The sequence below is a fragment of the Melozone crissalis genome, unplaced genomic scaffold (assembly GCF_028551555.1).
Source record: "Melozone crissalis strain CALT ecotype California unplaced genomic scaffold, PUWL_Pcris_2 ptg000042l_1, whole genome shotgun sequence".
Lineage (NCBI taxonomy): Eukaryota > Metazoa > Chordata > Aves > Passeriformes > Passerellidae > Melozone > Melozone crissalis.
This window is the reverse complement of record NW_026535820.1, coordinates 54,304,452-54,330,568: the sequence shown is the minus strand read 5'-3', so window position 1 is coordinate 54,330,568 and position 26,117 is coordinate 54,304,452.

Genomic DNA, 26,117 nt, shown 5'->3' with positions numbered 1-26,117 from the left:
TCTTTTAGCATTGGGAATTTACACTAATAACTGTTACTAAGATAATTTCTTTTATACTCTTTCTGAAAAAAATTCTCATGGTGTAATTAGAAATAAATTTTCAGCTTTTATTTTTATTAGAGCAACCCATAGGAATTTATATGCTAGAACTAACGATGCAGATGCATTTTGCAGATGCAAAATTAGTTATATTTGTAGTATTGGAAGCCTCTGTCCAGTCTCACAGATTTTTAAACTGAGCACATTGATTCTAGAGGGTCAATGATCCTTTTCCAATGACTTAATTTCTATTCTTACAGACAGTATGAATCACATTCTTTCATGAGAAAGTGTAGGTCAATGGAATTACTATGAAAAATCCAAGTTCCTTTTGACTGAACTTTCCAAGTGAATGTCTTCAGTTATAGTACTTTGAACGCTACTCTAAGGGCATCTTTGCAAAGCAGAACCTCTTTGGGAGCAGAAACCTGCTGCTATTCTTTCTTGTATTTGCCTGAGTTTGTTTATCTACTTCAGTCCTTTATGAAGGCAACAAGATGGAACAAGTGCTCCCATGGGAATGTGGCACTTGTGTAGGTCATGCTCCCTGAATTTTGTCCTGAATGTCCATGACTCCTGTGCATTATCAGCAGGATTCTTGATTATTTATGCAATTGTAGTTGTCTACAGCTGGACAAGCCCATGGCAAGTTCCTCCTCTGTGTATATTAGCTACCATTGCTCTACTCCATCCTATTTTATTTCTCTTTCAGATATAGAAAGAGGAGTGAAGTGTAAAATCATGGAGACAAAAACAATAGAAGCCATAAAAATGCTGAGCAGCTCAATGCAATGGTATTGTTTTGTTCACAGACAGCCTCTCCAGCACAAAGGAAGTGAGGTGGGCTCACACTGAAAAGAAACAGACCCCTTCTGTAAGGCCAGGGCCCCAAGGATTCTGCTCGTGAGGCTGCTGGTGCTCATGCCTTGGGCTCTGCAAGAAAATTGCTGGGACCTTCTTGTCTTACCTCCCTCCTGCGCAAGCACAGCTTCCTCCTCTCTGGGTGGTCTTCCCAGCAATGGAGGTCTTGTCCTTCTGCTCTGGTGTGACCCAGCAGTGAACCGAGCTCATTAAATGTACTTGCCTTTCCTTTGAAAAAGAGAAGGGTGGAAATAGATAGATCCAAGTTATGATGATAATGCATTTATATGAAAAAAATAAAGACAGTGGACTTGTTTGTAGAAATCAACAGCATTTCACCTCTGTGATACTTCTTTCTTGAGAGGGCGCGACTGTCAGATCAAGCATTTCAAGACACGTCATTTCCAGAAGAGAGGAGTTAGACACACTCTTGATCGTGTGCTTCTGTTTATTCTGCATAAGGGATCTAGGACACCTGTGTTAGTTTTAAAGCTACTACATGTACAGCACTTGACTGCTATATTTTGGCAAGTCCCAGCTGTTATTTCACATGTGTGAACTAAGAAAATACCCAAGGTAAACACAGACTTAGAAGAAGTACCAAAAACATTTACAATAAAGTGCAAGTATAGCCCAGTATGTTAACCTGCTAATATATACAGTGTGCTTGCCCTGATCTATTTCCCTTTAGAGAGGCAAAGGAAAAGAGATGTAACAAAGCCTGTGTGAAGCACCACAACTGGTTACTAGTTTTTTCTCCTAAAGCAGCACCACCACTATGAATTGCTTTTCTCTTATTTCTCTTTACTCACAGCTATTACCAGTCAAGCTTACTCAAATGTGGACAATGCAGAATAGAAACATTTTTTTCTCTAATTTTGCACATCTGACAGAATTTAATTTAAAAATCAGTTTAAATCCAGATTACTTACATGTGTGCACATGTTCACACTCCCCCTCTACATACACAATGTTAAAAGGACATTACAGATGATAATTTATTTTTCTCTGCTCTTGCTGCATTTCATAATATCCCTTCTCTCTTGAAATACTGCCAGAGAAGATTGTCTTTAATAGACTTCAATGGTGTCAAAAGAACCTCAGGAAATGAGGACTGAGGTGAACCTAAGGTCCACTGTGTGCCACCAGGAGTCTGATTATATACACTGCTTTGTACAGGAGGCAAAGATCTGCACCCCTGATGTCTTGCCTCCAAAATCCAGTATTCTGTCCACTTTCTGTCTCCTCTAATTAAAGCCCATTATTTTGACCTGCTTGGCTTCTTGTCCAGAAGTGATGTTCTTTTACAACCTCCTCTTGCTCACGCTCAGTTTTGAGTTATGTCTCAGAAATTCTTAGATTTCATTAAAAATGAGTTTTACTAGAAAAACAGGGCTACTTTATCTCCATGATTTCCTGTACACGGGTCAGATCCTTTTAAGTACAGTCATCATCTCTGTAAATACTGTCCTTAGAGGTAAGCTTTCCAGCTGCCTCCTGTCATGTCCTGACGTAACCACCCTGTAGTCTGTGAGCCAAATCTTCTATGGGGCAAACAAATAAAAAAATGAGTTATTGATTCAAATTAAACGAGTCAAACAAGGAGTTTCCAGGCAGCAACCTGAACTCAGATTAATGTTTCCTGATTTATTTAAGCCAGGAGCCTAGCAGGTATGAGAGCTGTAGTAAAAAAGCTTAGCTCTTCGTTAGTGACAAGATTAAATTTTTTTAATGTGATTTCAGCACTTTGTGTATCTAGGATCAGCTCAACATCCAAAGGAACATTTCCCAATGTTTTAGCTCTCACTTGTTTAATTAGTTCCTGATGTAAATGAGACCTGTTCTGACGAAGTTATGCAAGCTTGCTGTGTAATACCCACATGCCATTTTGTGATTAACTAATTTCTTGCTCAAAAGCTTTCAGGAGTAAAAGACAAGTATTGTATTTGTCCCATGTTTGACATGGCAACTTTCAATTGAAGTATCATGACCCTCTAATTATAGGTGCTTCAAACTCAGTGATGTTTTGCTTACATCACTCACTATTTCCATTCATCATAATCCAGGATTGCTCTAGTTCACTCAGCAGTAATTCTAGCTGGCTTTCATCATTCCCATGGAAAACATATACGAACAATTAAATCTCTCAGCAGAAGGAATCAACCTCATCTGGAGATTTATGAAAGCATTGCAAAAAAAAAAAAAATCATGTATATATTTATGTGAACAATAGCAATGAATAATTACGTAAATATCTGATAACAACATGGCTCATTTTATCAATGGTGAAGCACTGATTTGGTTTGATTCTTGAGAACTTCCTGCATAACCTGAAAAGAAGGAGAAGAGGAGAAAAGACAAGGAAAATGCATATGTGTTTATCTGTAGAAGATCATTGAAAGACCCCTACGCAGTGCAATCTAGAAAATATTCATTTACTATAGATATATAACCATGAAATATTTAAGTATATATTTAGAAACAACAAAGTACATCCCATTACTTTAAGGCAAGGAGAGCAGGTGCCCAAGGCAGACAAAATTTTACCTCACTCATTTCTTACCCTTGCAGCTTTTTCCATGCTGACCTCTGATCAACAATCTCCACTGTCCATTCTGTTCCACCTGCTCTGATGACTTATTTGAAGCTCTGCAGAAAATTTGTGTGAGGGCAGGCAATGAAGAAAGGTCTTCCTGCTCTATGCTGCAACCATGAGATCACCCTCCTATGTAAGATCTTGAAGACATCACAATAGCAGGTGAGAGGCACTTTTATAGCTTCCCATGTATCTTAGTCAACATAGCTTTGCAATACTAGAGAACAAACAGTAAGCAAAAAGTTTTGAGGGCTGATAGCTCTTCATGAAATATTCACATCAGGTCGATACTGACTTACAGTTGTCTTTACAAGCTCCCAATGTGTCCTTCCAAGCCTTGAAAGAAAGAAATTAGGTTTAGCATTATCTTCCTAAATACTGCAGTTGTGTTTTTATAAAGAAGGAACATAACTGATGCATAGCTTTCTATGTGTAAATAACATTAGTAAGGAAGAATTGTTAGTGGTGCTCATTTTGTGTATGCATATGCAACATGAAGTAAAAGAAACAAGAGGAAAGAGGTGTTTCAAAGCTACAGAAAGAAATTGGCAAGGTTGCAAGATGTAAAAACAAAAACGCTCTACAATACAGAGCATGTGCAATAAAATAGCAAAATAAGATTTGATCAGGCTAGTGCACAGGTCTCCATCCTAAAGACTTCTGTACAAAACTAATCCTTGCAATGTAGATTTCCCTTGTGGTAGAAATTTTTTTAACTGACCAGCAAAAGACATTTCAGTGTAAAAAGATGATACTTAGAGTCACAGAATGATTTAAACCTTCAGAGGCAGGGCTAATGTTAGGTCAGATTTAGTGTTCACACCTGAATTCCTAAACCAGGGAATACAGATTTATTTTAATTCTATCCTTATATAATTTATCAGTACTTCAACTACAGCATATACAAAACAACTGAAAATGGATATGCACCTTAGCCCTCTTTGGGCTCCCAGTGGTCCTTCCATTGATTTCCAGGATTATGTGTCATTTACACTTTATAACACTACAATGCTCATACAGTTAATGATATATCATCCATGCCTGGATCCTTCTAGCTCACAAACATAATGGCAGAGAAAGAGGAACTGACTTTAATTTTCTGCTCTGCATGACATGACAAAAAGGTTCTTCCAAGAACATGTAGGCACTAAGAGAAAGCTGTTTTGGAGATACAAAGCCTTATAAGGACCTTTTAAAGGAGTGAGATCCATGAAGGACTATCAGTGATAGAGATTAGCACTGCACAGAGGAGAGCAGGGATTATGAGTTAGGAAAAGAAAGTGCAGAGTCTTAAAAGAAACAATCTATCTTTATTGCCTTTTAAATCAATTAGGGAGCGGACCACCAGCATTTCTACATCCTGTTTTTGCTCATGGTACTCAAAGATTATGAAAATGTTGACATTTCATTTATACTTGATAAGACTTTTTTTTAAAAAAGGACATTATTTTTAGATGCATTGCTTTTCAAAAGTAGTGTTGTAGCAATGATGGTCCAAGGGTAAAACCAAGGCCAGATGAGTAGAGAGAGGTATTGTCTTTCATTAAACTAAAATAGTTGAAAAAATAGACAAGATTTAGAACATGCCATTGCTCTTCAGGTAAAAGGAATAAAACAACTTAAAAATGCGTGAAGCTACACTGTGGAAAGAGATGAATGCAAGGTGACAGTCAATGGCCTTGTTCAGGCTTACTGGAAAAAAGAGGCATGCAACCTGTCAATCGTCTGCACTGTTCAAGAGGAGCACCCTTTATGACTCCTGATTGTGACGAGTTTGGGGATTGCTGTCCCCAGACACTGTGAGGGACAGGACTATTTTCCCTCTTTCCTGAGCCTCATGCATGACAGGCTGCTTTTGACAGTACTTTTATACCTGCAGTGGGAAGTTAGGACGCAGACATACACCTTGCTGGTTGATGCATGCATTCAGGATGGATTTAAGTCTTCAAAAATAGGAGACCTGGAAGAACAGAATCACTGTCTTTATAAATCCTGCAGATGGCATTGCTCAAGCAAGCATGTTTGAATTCTGCATGAAAAGAAAAACATATCTGAATAAAAACTACCCAAGAAAAAAGAAAAAAAGCTCCTAAGAGTTGGCGTCTTCTACTTTCTAGTATATTTTGCCTTGGATTCAGCGACACTTAGTAACTGTATATAAAACAAAGCTTTGTGTCCTGAAAGCTAACTTGGTATCCTTGCTCTGTAAAAGTCAATAAATAAATAGGAACACTAATAAAATGTTAGAATTTGGATGAAGAAGCAGGAATTTAATAAACGGTACATAAGAACAGTCTTAAAAATCAATGCTTACTGTTTGGAGACTATTCTGTTCCCATTCTAGTGTCATTAACAGAGATGTGATCACAAATATTTCACAAGGACACTAATCCAGTCTAGGCAGCAGAAGCCCTGCTCTCAGTGAGCCAACAACGACTGAAAAAGAAGGTAATGGCAAATGCTATGCATTAGAAATCAATGCATAAATACTGCAGTTCTGCAAAATTATGATTATTATCACAATGCAAATTGTGATCAGCCTGGAAATGTGTGGACAAAATGGCTAAAACTGCAGAGAAACTAATAATTTCAATTTTTTTTTTCATGTATTTGTATAGTGTTAATTTTCTGGAGTGCCTACCATCAGAAAAGATGGCATTTTGCAGATGATAAAAAATATTGTTTATGTCATTATCTTTTAATTTTTTAGCATTTTTATCTTGATAGACTGGCATGTGGAGAGACAATTGCAGAGTATCCAGCTTTAGGATGGGAGATGAGCGCAGACGCTCCCTTCTGGTTCTGGGACCCAGCCCATGAGGAGTAGTCAAGATGACAATATACACCTTTACAATATGCACCTGTGGTTTCCCATACAATGAATGAGAAAGAGTTAGCAGCACTTGGGAAGGGCTCCTTTGGGAACTCTGGCAGGCTGTTAGTCAGATTTGTTTCGGATCTTGGCAAGTGTCTTAATTCTCCTTTGGCCCATTGGATAGCTGTTCAGCAATGACTAGGCTTGCTGAATTATTCTTGAGAACTTTTTAAACATTCACACCATATCATCTCCAAAAAAAATATGGACATCTACATTTGCTCCACAGTGTTGAAAATGCTCAGAAACAACAAGCAATGATTTTTTCTCAAGGATTACACTTAGGCAATTAACTGCTTTTTTTTTTCCTTTAAACCTTTTTAGGTAGAAAATATTATCAAGATTTTTCTGTTTATCTTTCTGAGAAATATGTACACACATCTATAGCATGTGCGTATTTATGAATATAATTATAATTTACAAAAATATAAATGTGATCATAGTACTGTAATTTTTATAATGTTTAATAATGACATGCAGTGCTAAATTATAATCAGCATTTCATGCTCTTCTAAGAGAGAGAAAAAAATGGACAAACAGCCAACATGTCAGGCCTGTTGCTATTGGTGGTACCTTGAGATGAATTTTGCTATTTCTGAGGCAGAGGCTCTTTCCAGAAGCCAGCAGCAGGCTCACACTGAGCCTACCAGGGCACCCAGTAGCCACTGCAAAAGCTCATCTGCCCCATTCACCTCCCTGCCACAGGGGCCCCAGCCCCAGGTGAAACCATACAACCCTGCAAGGGGATGTGGAGCAGCAAAGAGAGTGGTGGAGACAGGCTTCAGTCCTCACTGGCTGCTACCTTTTCTATGGAATCCTTTTCCCTGGGTCATTTCTGTTAGCCTTCAGGGATGTATTGTAATGCCAGTATATGTAAATCACTACTGAATAAGCCACAACTCTTTGGCATCCTGATCCTGGTAAGGACCAGGCTTAAACTGCACACATTCACACACCTGAAATAATGTGAGCATTTGATTGCCTGCAACATAAGCTTTGTCCTCAATTTGATTTGTAAGAAACCCTTGCAGTGAAAGCTAGGTTATGGTGCTCTGGGGGAAATGGAGAATCTGAAAACAAAAATACTTTTTGCAAGCTAGGAATGATTCCATTTATATATAAAATTCTCTTAGCACTAGTTTGTTGGTCTGTGAGTTGTTTGTGTATATGTGGACACGATACCTTGGCATAATATTTACTGAGTCCAAACACATTTTTTCATATGGTTAGCTGCTGAGGTGATTTATTTTCTGGATGTCATGGTGTCATTAGCAGGTTAATGCTGGGGGTGGCCAAAAAAGGGGTCATGATATGCTCTCCTAATTATTTGTCTCCTTCCCAAAACTTTCTCAAGTCTGGTGAAATGACAGGATTGCAAGAAGAAAGGTAAGCTTATATCCAGTGAGGCAAGGGAATGTCCAGCCCCAGGGCAAAAGTGTGCACATTCATCCTGTATCATGTGAGTCTGGGAGGGAATGGTGCCAGACCCTCAAGTCATTCTGCTGTACAGCAGGCAGATTACTCTTAATACAAAAAATGTAAACCATGATAAATGGGAGCAGATTTTAGCTATGATAGTCCATGTAGACTTCAATGCATGAGTTAATTCCTTGATGGAAGTCTGAGATATTTGTGTCGTTGACAGATACATTTCTGTTCATATGGGTGATTTTATAAAAAGTGGTTATATAAATAAAATACATAGTTTCTCCAATTCAGATTCATGTAAATGATACACGTAATTTTAACAGGTCAAAATACAGCATTCTGCTTTAAAACTGTTGTTATATTCAGTTCCAGCTGAAAAAAGTAGCTCAGGTCTATGATGTTTAACATATATGATTTTTACTCTATTTTCTTCTTTAAAAAGACATGAAGCAAAAGAAAACACAAATACCCTAAATCAGAAAATCCAAAAACCTATCCAAAAGAAATGTATCTGTCCGCTTTTTAGTGAATTAATGCATTGTCCAAAGAACATGTGCTTTGTACATACATAGGTCTTTCTTGCAGCGGTTCCAGCTGTGCAGTGCAGGACCACCTGGAATAACAATGGAGACACTAGAATTACTTTTTATGCATATACAGCAACCAGGATTGGGTCCTAGCTACATACAAGAAAACTTTTGCTTTTGAAGATGTTCCCAGCCAGCAACACCTTTATGAATAGCAAAAGTTGCAATTTAAATACTTGAGTTGTGTCTCACATCTGTTTGGGTCCAGCACTCAGCAATTGGTTCTCTTGATTAAATCTACTGCATGACAGGGAAAATCCATGAAAGAAAGTCTGTCTCTAACATTCCAGTTAGATGGCAGAATTTTATACATATTCCTTACTCTTAGCCTCCAGTAGAAATCACATTCTTTGAGTTATGGAGAGGTCCCAAGGCCTAAGGGAGCCAAATTTCTGTCCTCCATTACCCAATAGGAAATGGGAAAAATTAAATGTACACAGAGGGGTGCAGTTAGTCAGCATCACATCTGAACCCTCCCCAGTAATTCAACAGAGGTAGGGGAAGGAAACAAATAGGGAAACTACTGTGCTACAAAGCATTTTGCATGAGTTTCACAAGAGCATAGTCCATGAAATGATGATAGGAAACTTGATTGGCAGATGGCAGAAATATTAAGTGCATCTATTTTAATATTTTTTTCCTTTACGCTCGCTAGAGTGACAAAGCCACCTTTTTATTAAGGAAAAAAAGGCATTTAAAATTACCGTTTCATGCCTTCCAGAGTCAGGGCATTTTTTTCTACTTTTTAATATGATTAATAACTCTAACAGGTATTTTCAAAGCCAAACAGCTGGGTTATTGCTCAAGAAACAGCTGTTTCATTGCTAAATATATCCTTATTCCACCAGCCATAAGCTTGCTGGAGCTTTGCTGGTTACTTGCCTTTAAACATTTGCTGATAGTGAGAAAGTCCTGGTACTTAATCATAGCTGGTGCTACAAAAGCTGGAGCTACTTTGAAAAAATAATACACAGAGAAAAACATTGGCAGAAGGCTTTCTTCTTTGAGGGTGGGGAGAGTTTTTTTTTGTTTCAATGCCACACATTAGGTTGCAACCAGATGTTCATGTTATAGATCCTGCTTGGATTAAAAAAAACCCACACACACAAAAAAACCCCCTTTTCATTCAAAAATGTCAATATCATTTAACAGCAAATGTAATATAATTACAGTATTCAATAAACATTTAACAAGACACAGACATTTTCTGCAAGAAAATATTACTAGAGTGAGCCTTTTAGCAGTTTAGCAGTTAAATTAGTAATTTCTTTTATAACATCTGGTGAGCAGTCTCTAATTTCTAAAGTTTTGGAACAAAGAGACATTGGGCAGATTTTGAGTTATGAATAATTTGCCAGTTGTTTACCTTTATGCCAATCTAATTCTCCACTGCATAGATGCAATTGAATACATTACAAATGTGTTTTCCATAAAAATCCCTAAAATGCAGGAGGGGGAAGGTAGAGAATGAGTTCAAGCCACTCTGGCCCTTCACAGGCATTGCCACGCCTGTCCCCATCCTCCTCTCCTCTCTCAACATGTGATGGAGCCTCAGCAACCCACACTGGACTCCCAAAACTCAAGAGTGCCTCTGTGCACTGACTCAAACCAAAGCTGTTGACCTTCATAGAAACATTTCCATAAACTGTGTGGATTTGGGATCAAGTCCAATGAGAAGCCGTCATGGCAAGAGGAGTCTCTCAGGAAGCGGGAGAGAGGCAAGGGACCATCTGTGAGGAGGAGGATGGCCCCAGGCACCTGCTAATGTGCTTCTGGGCAGCCTGGGGACACGACCCATGGAGTAGGAAGGCTTCTTCCACATGAAGATGTTGCCAAACCAATTAACACTTTGCTGTGCTGAGAGCTTTCCCTGGGTACTGTTACTCCCTCATATGCCAATACTTCTTGCTCCGTGCTTTTCCTCACCTGGCTGAAGATCTCAGATGAGTTTTAGGCAATTTCCCTCCCGTTGCAGCTCAACACTTGCCTGCACCACAGCTGCAGTGGCTGTGTGACACCTCCTCTGCAGGACCCAGGGCAGCCCACCACATCTGCTGTGCCCACTTCTGCCTACCGTGGGGGTTGGATCCATCCTGCATTACAGCTTCTCCTGTGTGCTGGGAGAAGAGCACCAGCAAGCAGCTGACCTGCATCCAGTGCTCCACAAACCACATGCTGGAAACAGCGTGAGAAGCCTTTCTCTAAGCTGTGCAGAACACAGCTAATTTATTGTCCCTTATCTTGAATGCATGATAAAACAAAAGTTAATAAAAATTAGTCTTTGTCATCATGCCATCCATCTAAGATACAAGATTTTTGTATGTTTTAGATGAAAGGTTTAATTATTAGCCTATTTCTAAGTGCTATAATTTTTATTCTTTAATCCCAAAAATTAAATCTGGAAGATTTTTCAATATATATGTTCCATACATGCTCATAAAACTTCTGGAAAAGTTTTGTCCATAAAAATGGTCTTTTAAAATATGCCTCCTGTTTTTTAAAGAATCAAAGTTGAAAGCCCAGAAGAAAATCTCTTCTTGTGGGCGCTTTTGTTGTGTGCTGTGGCAAAGTGTGGCTGGATCTCATTTGCCTTGTGATGTCCATTCAGTGACATCAGCTGAGCCTGGTGCAAATGTAGGCCAGAATGTTATCTGATGTAAAGCACAATAGTGAATTTTCAACCCATCTGATCCTTTCCTTTTTCTGCCTGCTTATTTTTTTTCCCAAAAAAAGTTCAGAGGAGGCAAAAATAAAGCACACATACTTGTGGAGGTTTTGTGCTTTGCTAGATCATCTAGTGCACTTCCAGTTCCCCTGCAGGTCATGCAAACATAAACAGTCCTTAAAAAGGAAAGAGAGAAAAAAGAAGAAACAGAAGCTTAAGCTAGGCTTTGTTTTGCTCTCAGTAACTCACTTCCACATGTGAGAAGTGAACAATATTTTTTTCTATGGCCTTAAATCCCAAAGCAAAGCTACATAGAAGGAAGAAATAACATGTTTGCAAACACCAAGCAGCATCAGAAATTAGAGGCAGTACAAACCATTTTCTCTTCAAAGAACAAACCCATTTTGAATCAGTAGGGAAGAGCACCTTGAATTCAAAATCTGTTGAGGCAGAGAGGGACTGAAGACCATTTTGTGCCTTTCATGGCAGAGGATCAGTTGTTTACAATGGTAAAAGTGCACAATTTGTCCAAATTCTGCCTTCACTGCAGATGGCTCTTGCTCTAATGACTTTGAACAGCCTCTGTGACCACTGCAGGTAATAGGACTCAGCCTTCTCATGCCTTTAGGAGTGCACCTCATTGCTACCTGCTAGGCTGAGAAACAGGAATGCAAATGGAAATAGGCAGAGTTTAGGATAGTTAATTCAGTGAGATGAGAGACATTTTAATGGAGAAGGTGGTTTTTTTGGGGGTGGTGATAGTTGTGTGAGTTCCTTTTTTCTTTCCTTCACGATTTGGCATTTCTCTGCTGCAGAGCAGCAGAGCATATCTGGGATGCGACGCTCTGTGGTAAGTGCTCCATCCAGCTGCAATATAAACAGAGCTTTTCATGGCACATTCTAAAGCTGTAACATTAAGGAGAATAATGGACGATGCCTTTTGATATCTTTGTGTAAACGAAGAATTTTATTACAGTGAATTACCATGTTAATTTATGAAAAGTAAACAAAACCAAGTGCAAAACTGATTCAATGTATAACCTAACTTTCCTGGTGCCTAATGAGGTGACAGTGATGGAATCAAAACAAATATCTTTATGTTTCATAAATGTAGGGAAAAATACTTCTGTGTTCAATCACCGCCTGGAGTCACTGACAATGCTGGCACACCAACACCACAGGTTTTGAAGTAACTAAAAGTCACTTTGCCTACTGGCTGAGGATACAGGCGAACTCACTGTGGACCACCATGGGTAGTAAGATAACAAGGATGCAGGGAAATGGCAGATAAGGTTGAGAAGCAGTTGGACCATACTACACATAAATAATATACTTGGCTCCTGTTGTTCCCCCATTCGTCTATAAGCTATTGTAGAAGTAAAACTGTGCAAAACACTTCATACAGAGCACCTCCCTTGGGCCAGAACTTTCCTTTGACTTCCAAGGTTTTTGTTTTTTTATTTTTGGAAGGAGGCAGTGAAATCTGGGCCCATGGCTGACAAAGGGTTACCACTATCCCTAACACATCATCCATCTCTGGCTGGCAAGTTCCTTCCTGTGATGGTATTTACTGGGTGCAGGTGCCCTGATAGGACATTTCTCCAGAAAACTGTGATCGGGGGAAAACCTGCAACCCAGAGTAAACCTTCAGTAGGAACATTGTCCAGACCTCTCTGGGACAACTTGGATGGACCTTTAGCTCTTTACATGTATCCTTTCAGATGCTCAAGGGGTGTGTGTGTGATGTACTCCCTCCTAGGAGAGCCTGAGGAGGAGACTCCACCACAGCTGCACACAGAGAATTTCTGTACAGAGACAGGAGCTGGCAAACTTGGTTTTTCACAACCATTTCCAGTCCAGTTCCATAAACATCCACACAATGCAACAGAAAATTCAATACCTTACCAATTAGTAAATTACATCTGGATAAATCTATTAGGGGTCCAAGAGGTGTGGCAGAAATTAGCTTAATTCTTATGTCTGTTAGGATTGGACCTTTATGTTCTTAAAAGCCATCTGGAGAACAGCCATTTGTGTCTCCTACACCTTACGAGCTCTTCCTGGGAAAAAAGACAGAAGGCACAGCCTCCCTAGCAACGCTCTTTTCCCCTCTCTTGTTTCACAATAGAAATATTTGCAGTGAAAGTAACTTTTTTTATGTGGAAACTTAACAGAGAAACTTGGGGATCCATGGCAGAATTTGGCATGGAAATTCCAATTGCCCTCTACACAGCCAAAGATTAATATCATATCAAAAGCTGTCAGTTGGCAGCAATGACAAAAATAGAGCTGGGAAAGAGTCCACTTGTCACTGTCCATACACTTCTTAGTCTGATCAGGGGAATCCACAGTGTTGGCAAGGCTCTAGCAAACAGTCAGGGCCTTGGACTCAGCCTCTTCTTGAGCTGCCAAGACATAATCACTCTAACATCCTGGACAGCCTAACCCTGCCTCCTTTTTAATAAGCTCCTATATAGGAAACCATTTATAGATAAAATAAAGGAAAATTATTGTGCTCACTTCATATTCCTGAAGAAGGAAATAGAAGCAAAGTAAATTAAGTCCAATTTGCATGGACTTTTGAACACTCACAGTTTTGGGTATAAGCTCTGGAGCAGACATAGAATGTTGTAGCCTTTATAGTCAACATTTTATTAAATTTTTCCTTGTAAATTTTGCCGTGTCTTTATTGCATTCATTCAATAATGGGAGAACTTTCCTGTAGCTAATTCTGTGCCTTGAAATTTCCCTTCTTGTTAACCTGTGATTGCAGTTGAATGCAAAGTGTGTCTGCCATGCAATACAATAAGGGTAGATTCAGGTACCAAGGTGACTGTATTTTTTATTAAAATACCATTTTATATGCTCAGTTTCAAGCTGATGACTACATTTGCAACACCTAATTGCCACCAGTATCCACAAATACTTTGCATTTAATGAAAATATCAAACTATGGTCCTTATTTTGGTTGAAGCAGTAGGTTGTATTATGCAGTGTAAAATCCCATTTTATGAAATTTCATAGAAATACAGATATGACTTTGCACTCTCCATTCTTGTTTGAACTTTATACTCTCTATATTGCAGGACTTTAATAATTTTTTTGTGGTAAGTCTCAAAAATTTCTGTTGCACCAGGGAACTAGGCAGTTCCATTGTGGCTAGTTTAACACCTGTAAATTGCCATGGCTACTAAGGAAAAGCTTTCTAGCTTTATGAGGCAAGTATCTATTTCATATTTCAAAGCAGTGGTAGATTTGAATCCACTGGTTGCAGCTTATATTAAAAATTCTATTAACATTGTTCATCAACACACCATCAGGGAGCACACAAGTTCTCACACTTTTTAAGGACAGAAGGTAAACCCCTCAGGCAGCCAAAGCTGAACTTCCTCATACTCTTCTACATAGATCCTCACCTAATAATGGCTGAATTGGAACCATTTTAAAGATCCAATACATTTTGCTGCTTACAAGAGCAAACAAGAAAATTGTTCAGCTATTTGAAGACTTGTTTAAAACAAAAATCTGTGTCATCTTTGATTCTGTCCGTCACTTCACAGCTGCATCCGACTTATGTGCAGCCAAATCATCTATTCCTCAACTATCCTGTTAAAGCAGCTTTGGACTTGCTTGAGGCAAAGAGCCTGGTCTACATCAGGTATGAAATGGCCTGGTGTTCACAGCCCTGTCACCCAGGCTGCAGCCTAATGGCAGGCGTGAGTCATGGACTTCAGCCTGACTTATAAAGCAAAATCAATTCATAGCAATACAAACCAAAGATCACAATTCTTCAAAACTAACAGGATAGGTAGATGCCATAAAACTGGGATTTTTAGTGCCCAAAGATATCCTTCATATGTCTTTGCAATGTGAGTATGACCTTCCATAAGAGATGCTTGCCCAAACAGCCTATCCACTCTACAGGGACAAAGCTGGAAACCAGCAGCTGGAACACCTGCAGAGGTGAACCCAAGGGGTTTCAGTTTCATCCTTATTCCATAAGAATTGTTCCTCAAGAAGACAATGAAACTCCATCTTTTGCAGGGACAGAGAGCCTTCCTCCATCTCTTAAGAAAACAATTAAAAAACCAATAAGGGTAAAACTGCCAATAAAAAAGATTTCTAATTCAGTAATTTAGTTTTGTGCCAAATTCTGGATTACATTTAGGTGACATGACTGGTTGAGTTGGTTACTGTAGAGGCACTTGGTATAAAGATAAGCGTCTAGAGGGCATGAAGAATGACCAAAAAGGCAAAAAACCTGCATCAAACCCTCTAACCTCTGCTTTGTGCTTTGGCTGCTTCTCATGAACAGTTTTACACCTCCATGGGTACAAGTTCAGAGTCCTCTTTTCAAAGACTGCAGATATTCTGCAAAGGGCCCACTAGGAGAAGCTTGTAACGTAGCCAGATATATTCACTTCACCCTTCTGATTTAGTGGGAATTGGTCAGAAAGGTCTCATGAAAAATATACAACACTTTCAGATGGAAAATAAAAAAGAAAATAACTTGGAATACATTGAAAGAAGAAATGGGAATGTGAGAATTCAACTGCACTGATCTCCTTGACAATGAGTCCAGTAAGAATGTTACTTATCTTTAAACGTGTGACAAGACTGTGGGATTTCCTTTTTCGCAAGTCCCTTCAAAAATAGGAGATTCTGACATAAAAAATTGGTGCTGCTAATTCAGATGAAGAAGGCTTCCTTACACGTACTGTATGTATCTTGGCAACCCTGAATGGAAATTAAAAAAAAAAGAATGGGGAGATGCTTTTTGCAGAACTCATAAGTGCAAGTCTGCCATTCCACTGGGTTTAGTTTAGTTCTGCAGATTTTCTCTATTAAAATCAAACTCAAACAAAAGACCTAATTCTTCTTTCATTTACACACACATCATGTAAATCATAAGGCAAATCTACTGCAGCTAGAGTTTGTGAGACTGAAACCAAGTGTTACACGCACAAAAGATGTGCTCAGGTCTGTGTACAAAGTCAGGGCTGGATCTGGAAGTATTTGTATAATATAAACTCTGTACAACATCTATTCATTCCTGATTTACTCAGAAGAAAACCCTCCAAAAACTAGAATAAGATCATTTCTTTAGCATTGCACAGAATACATCCATAGAGCAAATCTTGGTATTAAGGTGTATTAGTAATCTTTCTTTGTTGCACATTTCCTCTCTTCTGTTTTCATTTGTTCTTCCTTGCTGTAACTGCTGCTCTGCCTTCTTTTCCAGGCAGCAAGTGTCTGTCTGATTCAATCAACTTGCATTAGTTTCTCCCTCTCAAAAATCAGTTTCGTTTGAATAATTTACACTGACCGAGTTTCTTTTGCGCTCTTATAAAACCCAATACCTGTTGAAAATCTGAAAAGCTTCAGGTGCGAAAAGTCAAAAAGGTTAGGTGTGCTGAGAGGATATAAATATGCATTTCTCCTTTATTTTTTCCAAGAAAAAGGTGCAGATATATTTTATGCAATGGGAGTTCTTAAGAGGGGACATGTAGTTGCATTGCTACCTTTTCTGAGACAGTTTCTGAGACAGGAGTTTCTTTAAACATTAAATATTTTTCTTTGTGTATATAGAAACCTTTTTTTTTTTTTAAAGTACTAAAAAAAGAACAAAACTAAACGAGCAAAGATTCTATCAGGACAAGAAAAAGCTGCACAAGGATTCTAAGTCGCCTTTCATGCAGGGGTAGGCCGAGATCTCAACCTGCTGAAGATGATGGAGCGGGGAAGGGGAAGCGGTTCCCAGAGCTGGCGCAGGGATGCAGGGCAGGGCGGAGGGGCGGGAGCGGCCCCGCAGCCACCAGGGGTCAGCCGAGACCTCCCCAAACCCGCTCGGTGCCCGGGGGGAGCGGCGGTGACAAATCCATCCCCAACCCGGGGATCTGGTACCCTGCTCTGCGGGGATTCCGCGGGCTGCTGCCTGCGCGGAGAACCGGCGCATCCTTATTATTCCCTCTGCATTTTATTCCCTCCGATTCCGTTGCTCTTGCAGTATCCACTCGCAAGGGTTTCAGTTTGTGCTGATACAGCACGACAAGGTGGTTTTTTTTTTTTGGGGTTTTTTTGTTTTTTTTTTTTTTTTTTTGCTTTTTGGGGGTTTTTTGATACTCCCGTTAGAGATGTATTTCAGGCTGCTACTTTGCGAGCAAAGCAGTCCCACCAGCCAGCAAACTGATTGTGTGGGGAATGTATCTCTATTATCCAGAAACTAATACAGAAAAATATTTAACCTTGCAAGAAATTCATGTCTCCAAACTGTCTCAGAAAAGGTAGCAATGCAACTCCGTGTCCACTCTTAAGAATTCCTATTGCATAAAATATATCTGCACCTTCTTTCAGGTTTTCTTAGAAAAAATAGAGGAGAAATGCATATTTATGTCCTCTCTGCATACCTAACCTTTTTGCCTTTTCACACCTGAAGTTTTTCATATTTTCAACAGATATTGGGTTTGGTTTTTTATAAGAGCACAAAAGAAACTCGGTCAGTGTAAATTGTTCAAAAGAAACTGATTTTGGAGAAGTAGAAATCAAAGCAAGTTCATTGAAGCAAAACAAAAAAAAGAAATTATGGATATAGTCATACCAGGTGCCAAACTTGTGCTTTTTAAGAATTCAGTTCACATGTAGCTCACTTTTTTCCAGATCAAATGTTTCACTGAACTAAAGCTAAAAAAGAAACACAGCTAGCCAAACAGCCCGAGATCACAACCCTACAAAAACAACCCGGGACACACACACAATAGAAAAGCAAAGCTTCTGCAGCAGCAAGGAAACAGACTCCAGTCTCAGGCTTCCAGGGGGGTTAAAACAACAGCCAGTTAAACGTGCAACTTTGCATAATAGGAAAATATCTCAGTCTTATATTCCACGAGTCAAGAGCTGCAGCACCAGAAGATGAGAATTGTGTGCTGTAACTGAACCTGCATTACAAATCCTGGGTTTGTCTGCACGTGGAGGGAGACGAGGGTTTGGCAACCCCAATTCAAGGAGTGGATCTGAAACTGGGAAGAATGCTTATGCACACATACTAGAACCTAGGAAAGTCCCTGAGACAGAAAAATATAAACCAGCATGTATTTAAACACTTTCCTGAACCACAGCCAGTGTCTGTGGTAATGGTTAGAGGACTTTAATGATCAAGCTATTTTAATTAATATTCAGATGGTTTTATTTTTCATGGAAAGAAAATATAAGCTTATAAACATACCCCAACATAAGCAATTTTTGCCTTACATTAATAAGTGGGGTTTTGAAGGATTTCTTTCCTAAAAATTTTTTATCAGAACAAATAATAAGACAAAAAATGTCTCTGATAACCAAGCAAATAGAAAAAAATGAATTAAATGCAAATAAATTAATATTTTTTCGCTAATTTTCTGATTGACTGTATAATTGCTTGTACTCGGAAAAAGCAATTCACTTGTATGTTTTGACCACAATTTAGAACACTTACATATTCCCTCCTCCTGGGATACAAACTATTAAATGCAATAGCTCTGTAAATATAATAACATACTTGTAGTATAATGAACTTTTCCATATCCAGCCTTTTTTCCTGCTCTCAGTTATAATGACTACTTAGTCTGAATAAAACATTGTTTGCTATACAGCTTCCTTGTGCAGGATAATATCATATTTATCTAAAACACAGTTATTGCTTTATTCTGTCTTAACTAAAAAACCAGTCATATAATTATTTTAGAACTGTTTATGTCAGTGTTGGAGACAACAAAAGGTGACCTCCAGATTATGAAGTTCTGTAAGTGCTCATAAAATGATGTCATTCAGAATCATTTCTGCCTGTTCCTCAGGAGCAATGGTTGTGATCTAAATTGGAGTCAGTCCATGCTATTTCCAGAGTTTGTCAACAGAAGACTGGGAAGAAAAATCACAGCCATAATTCTATCAATGTATCAATTGCCAACTTAAAGGTAGAATTAGATAGATCAGGTCAATACCTGCCAAGACTGGACATACATTCAAAGCTAATCACACTAAGTAGATTAAAGAGTGTGTCGACACTAAGTGTTAAAGTTACAGTGGCTTGAATTAATATATGAAAATTCAGATTTCTTCCAATAGCCATTCCCTACTAGACACATATGCATATGTGCACAGGTTTTTGTGCTACACAGCTATAGAAATAAGGTCTTTGGAGCACTGCCATAAATCTTTGGTTCTAGTAACAATGTTGAGAAACCAACGTCTAGGTGGTATTTTCCTATAAGTGACTGAGCCAGTTCAATGGGGTTGTGCCAATTAATACGAGCAGGTGGGTTCACTCAAATATGTTCTAAATGCTGTTTTTCATACAGACACTGCCTTTTTCCATCAAAGGCAAGGGACACAATCACAGTACTTTTAGAAGGATATGTTTCATGGGAAGCTTTGAAACCTTTTTGGGAAACATTGTTTGCATAAGAAATGGCTCAAAATTGAGGAACTTTTAAAATAAAATTAAGCAGACTTTAGGAGTTTTGGAGGACTTAAGACAGTGTAGAAACTTGTGCCAGAGCAAGATTTCAACAAGACTGCCGTGCACAGGGTTTGTAACAGGGTTCAGAGGCAGCTGAACGGTTGAAGAAGGAAGTTTGTCTTTTAAATTTTAACTGCTTGGTCACAGCAGAACTGCTGGGGAGGAACACGTCCTATCTGCTGCCCGCAATGTGCCTCTCTTCCCAAACATGGCACAAAACACATCAGTTGCTACTGGCAAAAATTATGAGTTTTTTCTTCTACTGGAGAAATCTGTTGGACCTTCTCCACACTGTTCTGCTTCCAACTCCCTTACACCTTCCCTCTCAGACCCCAGCTCTCTTAACCCTTCCTTCCACACCCAGAAGTGCTTCTGCTCCTTGTAGTAATACCTTCTCCTTATAGCTCACTGTGAAAAAGAGGTGGTGAGGAAAGAGGAATTGCAAACACACCTCTGAAGCTTTCAAAGATAAAAAAAAAAAAAACCAGTCGAGGTCTGAAGTGGAAAATTGGAAAATTTCAGCCAATTCTGCTTTCTTTTTTGCTCAAGGCAACAGCTCAGCTGACCCAAGCTTTTATGAAGCAGGAGAAGTGCACAGTTCAACGATAGCAAGCCTGCATACAAAAATACAAATATATATACATGCTTGTGTGTGTGGATATTTTTTTAAAAGCTGCTGCCTTGCTTTGCTTCCCTTCCTTTTCTGCTGCCAGTGCTCCTAGAAAAGCCCTGTTTCAGACTGACCTCTGCTTCCCAGCATCCTGGCAAAGAAACCCTGCCTGGTGGCTCCTCAGGGCTGGGGTAAGGAATTCTGCCTCCTTCCAGACAATCTGGATGTTAGGACAGCAGGCTGGCACTAGTGTTTAGAGATGCTGCTCACAGGGCTGAAGCAAAGGTCCCTGACAAAGAGGGCACTCCAGCATGTACATGGTGACTGCTGGAATGTTTCATGCATTAAAACTGCTGCCCAAGAATGCCAGCAGGAGACCAATCTATACTTCTACAGCCAAGGAGAAAACAACCAAGAGCTAAACTACGAGGGTCAAAGGCACGCAGCATCCATGTGAGCATGGTTACTGAGAGAGGCAGCAAAGCCACTCTGCTGCTGGAGCATGAAGCATCTCCAAGGGACTTAACAGCTGTCAGTGCAACAAGTTGGGAGGTTCTGCCAGGCAGCCAGATGCTGTTTGGGAAATATATCCAGTATAGCTTGACATCTGGGACCCTTGGTTGCCACTGAAAGGTAGAAAAGCACTGTGCTATTATGGTCAAAAGGCTTTTGGGACTGTATGTACCTCACCCTTCCTTTCAAATAATTGGGAAAAATTCTTGGATGGATTGGTTGCTAGAAAGGACAAGCCAGGTAACACAACTGAAGAGTAACTTCAGCAATTTATTTATATATTTACAAAAACATATGTCTCTTATTAGGCCTTTTTATTATAAGAGCATTGTTTGAGACCTGGGAAATATATACTGAAATTAAACCGCTGGATATTATACTATGATATATATGTGGGAAGGGGGAAGTTTTCCTATAGGTGATAACTCTGAGCCTGCTCCCAGTTACATCCAGGCAAGACTGCCATTAACATCTGTAGGAGGAGAATTTGACCTGGTGAGAGTCAGTCAAACTTCCTCTGAACTCAGCAGAGCCCGAGTAAAGTCCAAAGGATTACTCAGCGCGTGGAAGCTCATTCAAGCCCACTTTTCCTCAATATGATCATAAATCACTTGCTCTCCTAGGTCAGCTTCAAGGAAATTTGTATCCTCTTATGCTTATTTGCGCCTGGCTGAAATCAGAGATACCCTGTTGGTAGATTAGGACTAGAGTTTGCTACATTCCTTTTTTCCAGCTTCTGTTTTATTCATTAAGGACACAAGCATCTATAAATGCCAGTTCTTTTTCTCTGTTTTCTGGGAAGGGTCTGATTTTTGAAAGCATCCTGAGTTTGCTGCTCCTATTCAATTTTCCTGCAGTAAGTGCTCAGCATCTCTAAAAATCCCTCAGGCTTGAGCTAAGCAAAGCATGCAGAAAACAACAACCTGATTCAAAAAAAGCCCACAACCCTATCTGAAATCTTAATATTCTCTCCCTGTTCACTCAATGCCTCAGCACATGCTGCAGTGCTTTGCTGGGAATTGGATGTGTCTAGCACCAAGTACATCTCACAGTGCTTTGGTGGTGGATGCTGAGGCTGAGCTCCCGGAAGGCAGAGCCCACGTCTCGAAGGGGAGCATGGCACCATACCTCGTGTCCCACCTCAGCCCCTGAATGATCTCGCAGAGACCACTGGAACCATATAAACCCAGAAGAACTAAAACAATACCCAAATTCCATCTGCTCCTCTGATTTGCACTTTGAATAGCTCTCCGCAGCACTGCTGAGCAGGTGAGCACATTATTAACAGCACCAGGAGAGAACCACTCTGCCTTTTCTGATAAGGTTTCTTACCTGAGGGGCACCATGGCACAGCCTGCAACACTTTATAACAAATGACAGGCGCAGATTTACCGTGGAGAGGGGAAGGGGCAGTAGGAAAGAGCCCCTGCCCTGTTCAGGTGGAGTCAGCCAAAGCAAAGTCCACACTGTGCATTTGCCTGCCCAGCCCCTGTTAATGCGGGAACCCTGAGCTTGCAAGGGTCACTGTGGGGAATTCTGCAGCACAAGAGCCGGGCAGCAAGTTGTCTGCCCTGCAACAATTTGATTTTGTATTAACTTACACAAACTAGGGGTCTATGTAAAAAGTAGAGAAATGGAGACAGAATAAAAAAGTCAGTTTGTATTAATTCAAATTGCCTAGATCTCAGTTATTTGAGAGCTGACATTAAAACAAGCATAAGCCTAAGAGTAATTTCAGAGGGTTAAAAACTTAAAAGGGGTTAGACCTTAAATGGAGACAGGTAAGTAGCACTGGATAAGTTATTTTCCATAACTATTTAGACAGACAACAGCTCACAAACCATCGGTAGATAGAAAATTTTGTTGGCAGAAACAGAGAACTGAGACCTGTCAAGCTCAGAATTTGGTGTTATAGCTCCTGAAGTGTTAGGTTTTTATGAAGCTCTGTGGATTTTAAGAGGTATTCTAGAATAACATGAAGAGATGTCTTAAATCATATGTTTAGACTAGAGACTACCATATAGGATGCACATTTCACCTGCACAGCCCTGGACACAGCAGACACCTTCAATAGATCCTCCTTAGTAACTGCAACTAGAGAGGTAAATATGCTAATCAAAATCATAAACAATAATTTAAAAACTAATATTAGCTTCCATTCATTATTTCAACATTTTTCTCAAACTGGCACAGTGAAAATTTCTGTCTCATGTCTTACCTAAGTGAGCAACATGTCTTATGTGCCCATTCTTCTAGATTACATTTACATATTTATGATTACATTTCCAGACTCTCCAAAAATTGCCCTTCTGACGCATAAGTTTCAAGGAAAGCTTGAGTAGCAAGAAAAAGAATTTTAAAATAGCCCCCTTCAGAGACATTAAAATACCTTAGAAATGGAAAAAAAAAGGATGGCAAGTTTTCTAAGTTGTGCCTCTAGACCTCGATGCATTTGAGCCCCTCACATGATTTTCACACAATGTTTTTCAAAGTTTCAAATTATTAGAACCTGAATTGAGAGCAACTCTAAATCATGTGTGTAAAAGGCTCTATAAAGTAGGTTAGCCTATTCTTTTTTTAACCTGAAAATTGTTTTGGCCTCCACAATCTGTGCCTGGAAAACATTCTGGGCAAGATGGAGTTGGCTGACTCAATAGCCACGTGTTGTACAAACACGCATCACACAAGCCAGTTATGTACAACTCCTAATAGTCTTCAGCTTTCAAAACACTAACCCCTGCTAAGGGAGTGAAAGGAGCTGCCCTGCTTGTGTGGAGGGAACCTTACAAACACTCGGGAATAGTAGCTTTGATATTTTCCAGTTTATGGACAGCAAAAGCACAGACAAAAAAAGGAAAAAAAAACCCCGACATTGAAACTTAACTCATAATGCAGCCCTGATTTTGACAACCTTATTGAAGAGGATGGAAGGTAGTACATGTAGTTTTGCCTTGCTGGATGGAGAATGAGCACTGAAGTCTAATTCTTGTTAAAATGGGAAAATAGCACTCCTGCTATTCAGGGGAGATGTTTGCATCTGAACCTCATGATATTACATTCCAGAACAGGCTTAATTTTTGACCCATACTCATTCATGGGAAACTCTGGTCATACATAGCAATCAAGCAGCTGGCCTTGGTGCTCACTTATGCCTTCCATTGACTGGGGATGTGTTTGAAGACAACACAAAGAAATATTGCTTTTTCTCTTGTTTTTAAACACTTCCAAAGGATCTAGACACAACAGTACTGTGCAGGAGTGAAGATGAATGTATGAAGGCAGAGGGTCTAATAAACCACATATCTGGGCAATGGTTTCAGGAAAGTTTTGTTCCTATGAGCAGTAGCCACAATCTCACAGGTTCCTTTTAACAAATTATATAAGCAAAGGAGTGCAGTGGGTACAGCACTTTTTGTCCATAAGCATCCCAGAATATGCCTCAAAATAAGCAGCATTAGGCTGCTGACAGGTGACTCAGAGTATGACAGCCAGTTCTGACCAAAGGCAGAAAAGTTAGACCTGTTACAGAAAACAGCCACTGCTTTAAAATCAGTCCATCAGAAACCATCTGTGTTGACCTAATTATTCTACCTCCACTTAAACTGATGGAAGTCTCTGATACACTTCAGAGTCTCCAGAATAAAGCTAAACATAATTTTACCTCTGCAAATCACATCCGTTGTGACCACATTTCACAAAAAGGATTTTGCTCTCTATGCCAAGGCATCTGCACAGAGCTTAGGGAATCCAATACTGGGCAAGCTGAAACACATTTATTTTATTTATATTAAATCTACTACATAACATCTGGGCTTAATGTAGAAGTACATCATAGCAGACAAAAACATTGAAATCAGAAAACAGCCCCTAATCTGCCCTAGCACCTTTCCTGTGCATAAATAAATTTGCCTTTACAAAAAGACCAGGTCAGAGAAATGAGTGTAAATGTCCTAGGCTGGGTTTGTCAAGCTGAAACTTTTCAAGCGTTTGAAAATTTGTGGCCAGAAGACAACAGCACGATCTGCAACAGTTCTTTCCTGCAAAACAGCAAGCGTAGGATTTTACTCCACTATTTTTGCAGGAAATGTAATAACTAGTGGTAGAAATAGAGTTTAGGGCATTGCAGTAGGTAATTGCACTGTTATAAAAATATTTATATTTGTCTTGAAATGAAGCAACAAAGCAAAGAATTTCAGCATTACAGATTGGAAAGAGCCTCAACACTGCCTTCTTTTTTCAACTTGCCACATTTAGGATACTTGGTGTTGACCCATTCAAAAAGTCAATCAACAAAGAACACACCTTCTGTGCCAGATGAAATGCTAAGAGGTTTTTGAAACATGTTCACACTGTTTCCTACCTGGTCTTATTTAATGTTTGTATTTAAAAGAAAAAAATCCAAAATAAGAAACAGTTTGCCACTTAACTTCCCATTTCAAAATTCCTGCCTCCATAAGAGAAATTAATTTTCCTGCACATTTTCTTTGGCAGAAAAATAAAATATTTCTGATTCATATTCTGCAGATGTTAAATTGTGATTGCTAGTATTGTTCATTGTAGAATTACAGACTGCTTTTAATACTTAATGTGATTTAACAGTCTTGACCTAAGCATGCTCCTTTCTGTGAAATACATTAGCATTGAACTGGTTTAGAGTAAAAAGGTCTAGTGTTGGGCTTTTTTAAACTGATGTGGGTTCTTTTGGAAACAATAATTAATTGAAATAGCAACAACAAAAACAAACTAAAAAAAACAGAGACCCCACCAGAACAACTAAAAGTAATCAAAACAACTGAAATTTACACACTGATTAATGTCACGAGGTTTACCTCAGAGATAACCAACTTTTGATTATTTCAGATTGATTTCAAGATTGAATTGTGTAGAATTGGAATCTTTGGTGGTATGACCCAGACTTCTATTCTCTTATAAATTTCTACAGTTGATTAAAGGATATTTCAGCCTTCCCAAACATTTCCATTAAAGTTTCTTTCTGTTCATGAAATGTTCTTTATGAGAATGCCAAACCTCAAAATATATCCTGAATCAGCTGGTTCAGGCAGCTTCTAACATTTCTTTGGGCCCAGGCCTCTGAAGTCCCCAGCACTTATCTGCAGCTTGCTCCAAGGCTCCATGAGCCAGATGTTGTGGGCACCAGGAGATTGAACAGTCAAGCCCATATTTCTGGTGCAGCAGTGGAATGGAAGGCATGGTTTAAACCCCAAATGGTGAAAACTTGTTTCAGGAAGTTACAGGGCTATTTCGGGCAAAAGGACAAGAAAATTCTATAACACCAGCCTATTTTACAAAGTCACATTAGATCGCTTAGAAAACTTTTTGGCTCCTGAGAACAAACCCTCAGAAAAGAAACTCAATTACCTTCAGATGCGCATGAGTAACTCGTTGGTTCCAATAAGTACCAAGCCTGTGCATGTGCTTTTTGAGCATTTAT